Here is a 6,000-nt window from a genome sequence, read left to right on the forward strand (position 1 = left end):
CATCTTACAAGTTTTTATATCCTCGAACGTAACAAATACTCATGAAATATTTTAAACATGTGAATAAATAAAAATTTTTAATGTACATTTTCTTTTTGTTAGTTCGTCAAGTATCCAAAACAGAATATGTACATTTAGCAACTGACAAAACAGGTTCCTTTGGACAAACAGAAGTCCCCATGGTAATTTTCTGTTACTATAGTCACTATTAAGTTATTATTAGTCATAAAAGGATTCAGGGACTGATTTCTCCTCTGTTCTTATATCTGCTCTGGAGTATAGTCCACTTTACTATGGTCAGTAATTACAGAAGACAAAATTTATATAGACAGGAGCTATATAACAGACACTTAGGTGAAAAGTGTCTAGCTCAGGAAGTGTTTGAAATAAGCAGCCTTGTCTTTCAATGTTTCCCTGCCCTTCAATCCTGCTCATCATCGACTTTCCTTAAGCCTCAAGGTTGGGTTACTCTTCCATCCAATATCTGAGACCTCACTTTATTTCAGTTTTCTGGGTCCTTGGATAAGAGGTCTTTTCTAATTCTGCCAGGTCCCCAGGTCCTTCTTTATTATTTTAAGTTCTAGGCTTCTAGAGTAAATAAAACCTTAATTCTCCATCATATTTTCTAAAAACATTTTGTATTTTATGATCTGTAATCCTTCTCAGTTTACCTCATTACCTATTCCTCTTTAGACAAATATTTATGAATACCTGCTACATGCTCATTACTAGGGAAACAATGGTATGTATGCAGACACAGTTCTTGTCTTATCAGAACTAAGAGCAATGGGAAGGGCATAAATTAAACAAATCTAACAAGGTGAGTTAGTGAAAAATTGATGCCTTAATTTTTAAAAATTTTAATATAAATACATATTCACTGTATATATTTTATTTATATAAATATGTGTGTGTGTGTGTGTGTGTGTGTGTGTGTGTGTGTGTGTCCTTGCTTTGTGGACTTCTGGCAAAACTAAACATCTCCCTTTTGTAAGAACAGACCTATATATTCTAGAGTTTGTAGTTCCTTGACTAAGGAACTTTATTAATAGTTGTATATTTGAATGTGTAGTAAGAAAACCAAGCCAGCGAAGCTAGGAGGGTGATAGACAGAAGCTGATGCTTCCCAGAGAAGTGTCAGTGGTCCAGAAGTGGGGATGGCCATGGAGGGAATTAGGAAAGAAAAACAGGGGTGATTAGAGCCAGCTCATACCCAACACCTTGGATGTGAAAGTAGATATGAGGATGTGTAATGTTTCAGCACTAAGCACCTTGGCATCAAGGTGAATGGTAACCCAGAAGCATCTCTGTCATTGAAAGGCATGAAGTGAGAGGTAACCCAGAAACATCTCTATCTTTGAAAGGACCACATAGAACCTGGAACAAGAGTCTCTCAGCAGTCACCATAACAAATCTCTGGCCACTCCACCATTTGTCCTGGACTATATAAGCCCCAGGGACCTGATTCAACCCAAAGGATGAAGAGGGAAACTATAAAGTATCTAAAATTGTACTTATTGCCAATCGTGGAAAATAAACTGGAAGCCAGACTTTAACAGAAATATGATATTCCTTACACCCTGCATGTCACAAACAATTCATAACCATTTATTACACAAGTAGTTATAATAAATTGCAAAAGGTGATCTAAGTCTCCAGTCTTGACTAGTTTATCCCAAATTCTCCCCAAATCCTTCTCTCTCTTTCTCAATGCTATGTCTTCACACTCCACCCTCATCAGTCTCCTTAGTTCATGCAACTGTCAGATTTCATTTCTGTCAGTCCCATTAGTAGATTTTAAATATGCATTCAGTTTCTTTTTCCTGACCTGACAAAGTGTGCCCTTGTTGGTCCATTTGTTTTCATATTGAATTTCTTGGTTAATTCGAGACAGAGAACACAGCTTCTCTATACAAAACCAAAGAAAAGTCTTTTCTTTGATTGAGTCATATGGGAGTCATTTCCTTTGGTTGAGTACCAACTACATTAAACACAAACTTTGTGGGGTGCCTAGATGGCTCAGTCAGTTAAGCATCAGCCTTCAGCTAAGGTCATGATCTCATGGTTCATGGGTTCGAGCCCCATGTCAGACTCTGTGCTGACAGCTAGTTCAGAGCCTGGAGCCTGTCTTCAGATTCTCCCTCTCTCTCTGAACCTCCCCTGCTCACGCTGTCTCTCTCACTCTCAAAAATAAATAAAACATTAAAAATTTTTTTAAAAAACACAAACTCTGTATTTGTTTTTTCATTTTCATTTTTTGTTATTTCATTTCATCACAAAGAGATGTAGGAAGAGGAAAATGTAAACCGAGCTATCCAGATAAAACAAATTCACCCTTTGCCACCCATGAAGTAGCCAATATTATAGCCAAATTACCTTAAATTCTATTGCAAAGCTAAACCCTCATATTTTCATGCATTACAACTTTCCTTAATAGTTTGAAGTATCCACTTAATCCACACAGCAATTCCTATAAAAGAAAATTGTCTTCATAGTTACCCCCAAAAGTATAATGGAATGATGTAATCCATAATGATGTAATCCAGGGGGCCAGGCATTAGATCACAAATCATACCATTAACAATGCCACTCAAATGGTACACTTGTCCTGTAATTGCCTGTCAACCAGCCATTTATCATGGTAAACCCTTTGCTTAAATTCAGTTAATTACTTAATTACCTTGCCATGCCACTTTGAAATTTGTTTAATCAGGCTTTCCAAAAAGTTTCTTAAGAGACATTATTTTCATTTAATCTTAAGTTGTTTCATGCACTGTCCTCCAATAAAATTTCCTTCTTGGCAACATTTAAATGAAAAAAATTAGAAACACCACAGCATTAGTCAGTATGGAAATTATTTTCAGATCACCACCCATTTAACTACTTGTTTTTAAATTATATAACAAAATTTATTTTCATGAGAGTGTGAATGACCATTGGTATATACCCTTCAAGAATATGCACACTTTAAAAGAGGAACTTGATGAAAACAAATGATACTCAAATTAGTATGGCCTCAGAAATTCAGGAATCCCACTACTTCCTCCAGCAGGTCAGGAGATTAGAGTCTAGATTGTCACCTCATCTAAGGGAGTCCAGCCCTGTTGTGTTCTTCTAGCTGGCCTTTGATGGGCTCATGCAAGTACATTCTCTTGAACACATGAGTTGGTGATTCCTGGTCCACAGGGGCTGCTGAACAGGAGACAAGGATACATGGCCTGTATACAGATAAGCACAGCTATGAAATCTCAGCTCTGTCCTGTAGGATGAGGAAGCAGAGGGAGATACCACAGCAGGAGCAGTATCAGGATCCAAACTAGTGAAAACCAATGAAAGTCAAACACAGGCCAAAAGGAGACAGCTCATTAGAACCAGTAACACTGACAACCACATTGGGACCCACCACTCTTGGGTACCTGCTGGCATGAAAATATTTTTATATAACAAGATATGGGACAATAAATACATCAAATAGGCACCTTCCAACATTCAGCCTCCTCTGTGCATGGTCTATGCTGGGTATCTTTTGGGGTAAGATATATGACAAGAAAAAGACATTTCTGTTGTGCATTAGTATGTTGGAGGTACTCACACATGCATGATCAACTGAATTCTTGAAACAAAGCTGTTAGACCGTAGTCTTATATGCAGTTAGAGGTTGGAAAATAGCTTAAGAAGGTAGGGTATCTTATGTCATAGTAAAACAGAGCTCAGAATAAAGGCCATTTGTTGGTTGGTTCATTCATTCATTCATTCAGAGAGTAACTGAAAATAGTAAATTGATTTTATTATAGATTGTCATTTTTTGGAAAAGACTGGCTGTTAAGGCCAGCAGATCAAGGGACCTGAGAAAGGAGAGACTATTTCATTGATAGGGTTTCCCCAGGAAAGTGGCTGCTCCTTTGGACACAGAGAAAAATATAGAAGATAGAAAAGTGAATATTTATTTCCTTCAAACAGTGCTTCTCCCTTTTGCTCAGCTCTCAGTAATCCAGAGACTGATCCCACTGAGGAAACCAAGGCAGCCAGCAGTCACACTGGTGGCAAGCTGCCACTTGAAACTCCTGTTTCATCTCCACATCTCTTCCAAGAGGTATTTAAACCTCTCACTTTACAGATGAGAAAAGCAAGAGAATAGGAAGCCAAGGCCTGCTGTATCCTTGCCACTGCCCTGCAGGTGACCAGGAGACCCTGATTTTCCCTCTCCTATACCACTGCAATGAAAATGAAGACCCAAGCAACGTGTTTCTCTTCTCAAAAACCTCTGCTGTTGGGGCACCTGGGTGGCTTAGTCAGTTAAGTATCCAACTTTGGCTCAGGTCATGATCTTGCAGTTTGTGGGGTCAAGCCCCATATTGGGTTCTGTGTGGACACCTCAGAGCCTGCAGCCTGCTTCAGATTCTGTCTCTCTCTCTCTGCCCCTCTCCCACTCACATTCTGCTTCTTAAAAATGAATAAATGTTAAGAGAAATAATTTTTTTAAATATACGAATACATTTCTGAGATCAGAGTCATTGTCTCAAAAGAAACCACCAATTCTATTTTCCATTGGGTCTCATTGTAGGAATGGCCCAAGCCCCCTGCAGTTTTGATCATTGAGGAGAGAAGTGGGGTTTAATAAAGAATAGGGAACATGACTCCCCAAGATGCAACTATGGCATCCCTACTCCTATGGGTAACTGTATGAGCCCTAGAAAGAGTTCTTCCTGAGTCTTGACACAGAGGAGTCCTGGGTCAGTTTACATGTCCTCTGAGTGCAGAATGTGTGGAAATTCCTTTATGAGACCTGTCCCTTACCTGAGTCCTTCAAATTCCATCTCTCGGAGCCCCCAATGGTATTCTATGCATACCAAGCATTTAGAAAGTCCTCTGTGAATGTCGAACACTCTACACTCCCTACCAGGACAGGGTTTATAGTAAACAGAAAAAAGTTCTCTGATACTAATTCTCAAGGAAAAAAGAAGAAATGCAGTTCCAGCAAGAAAATTGGTTGTCTGGGAAGTTTTCCAATCATAAGATTTTTTTCTTTCTTTTTTTAAAATTTTAACTTCCTTCACCACTGAACCTCTTTGTTATTGCTAATTTTTGTGAGATTGCAGATACTAAGAGAAGAACAAGAAGAGAAGGAAAAAGAACCATTGGGATAAACGTTTACTATAGGCAAGCACTATTCCGGGGTTTACTAGATTTAGTTCCCATGAGGAATGCTCTCCAAAATAGACACCATCCCTCTTTTACATCAGGGGAAATACAGGCTCAGGGCTTTAAGTAGAATGATTGCCCAAGGACAAAGTGACAAGTTCAATGTCAGCAATTTGACTGGTTCCTTCTCACTTAGTCATCTAAAGAGCTTAAATGCTATGCTACATTGATGGGTCACAAAGGGCTGTCTTGGGAAGCAATCCCCTAAACAATTCTATAAACTTCCATATTTTACCAGATATTTGACTTAAAAAGAGGTTCCATAATTTTCCTGCCTAGATGATCCAATTCTCTACACCATTTCCTCCACACCATTTCTCTGTCCAATACAAAAATGTACACCAAAAGAACCAATTTTTTACCCAGAGTTTTGAAAATCCATGTTTTGTTTTGTTACAAAACAAAAACAAACAGAACAACATCATTATACTGAATATGCCTTTTAGAGAATGTTGGCAAACTCTAATGTTCTAGCTGAAGCCATAAAGCAGACAGATCTGTGTGATGAACAGCCTCCTAGAACTATTTGTCACTGATAACAGAGGCTTCTGTAATAAATGGCTGGAAAGCAGTCTCCACTATAAAGTATTACATAAGTACTGATGGACAATAATACAAAAATATGCCCTGATGAATTATATAAGCAAAAACAGGATCAAGCATAGCCTGCCATACTTTTCTATATCCTTCACAAACTCCAAGTGAGCTAACAAGGACTGTTAGACATTTTAGAGAGAAACTTAAAGGATATAACCTTCTAGGAGCCTTTAAATGAGATTTCTTAGTCTGAGGAAAACA

This window comes from Suricata suricatta, chromosome 8, assembly GCF_006229205.1.
Source record: "Suricata suricatta isolate VVHF042 chromosome 8, meerkat_22Aug2017_6uvM2_HiC, whole genome shotgun sequence".
NCBI lineage: Eukaryota > Metazoa > Chordata > Mammalia > Carnivora > Herpestidae > Suricata > Suricata suricatta.